The sequence below is a fragment of the Sinocyclocheilus anshuiensis genome, unplaced genomic scaffold, assembly GCF_001515605.1.
Source record: "Sinocyclocheilus anshuiensis isolate Anshui unplaced genomic scaffold, SAMN03320099.WGS_v1.1 scaffold1067, whole genome shotgun sequence".
NCBI lineage: Eukaryota > Metazoa > Chordata > Actinopteri > Cypriniformes > Cyprinidae > Sinocyclocheilus > Sinocyclocheilus anshuiensis.
In genome coordinates this window covers 245,251-245,653 of record NW_015547739.1, presented here as the reverse complement: position 1 = coordinate 245,653, position 403 = coordinate 245,251, and the positions used below count along the sequence as shown (strand labels likewise).

At 31.3% G+C, this 403-nt stretch overlaps 1 protein-coding gene across 1 annotated transcript in view; it reads left to right on the top strand.

The window, feature by feature from the left end:
* The window catches only part of LOC107704460 (protocadherin Fat 4-like), a 105,372-nt gene that overhangs the window by 77,014 nt on the left and 27,955 nt on the right, over window positions 1-403 (top strand). The window lies entirely within an intron of this gene.

The window sequence follows — 403 nt, the reverse complement described above, 5'->3', positions numbered from 1 at the left end:
AATAATGTGTTTTTTGAACATTAAAGCATGTCAACATATTCTGTTACACCAAATACACAAAATAATGATATTTAAAAAAGCATCATATGACCCCTTTAAATAATAGTATGTTGTATGCATATTTTAGCTCCATCATCTTTATGAATGAGCAGCTGGAAGTAGCACAGCAAAGACATTTCAAAATCATGTATTTCAGACTTGTTTATAAATAATTAAAAGTCCTGAATTACGCATAAAATCTTTTTTCTGGATATTATTGGTATTTTGGATTGGCATTTAATTCAACGAGATGGCATGGCTTATTTTGTTTGTTCAGTAGGTATTAATGCGGAGTGCCTAAAACCCCCTTAGCTGTTATAAATTCACTGTAAACCATGGCTTCACGGGGCTTATTGCTTTTATA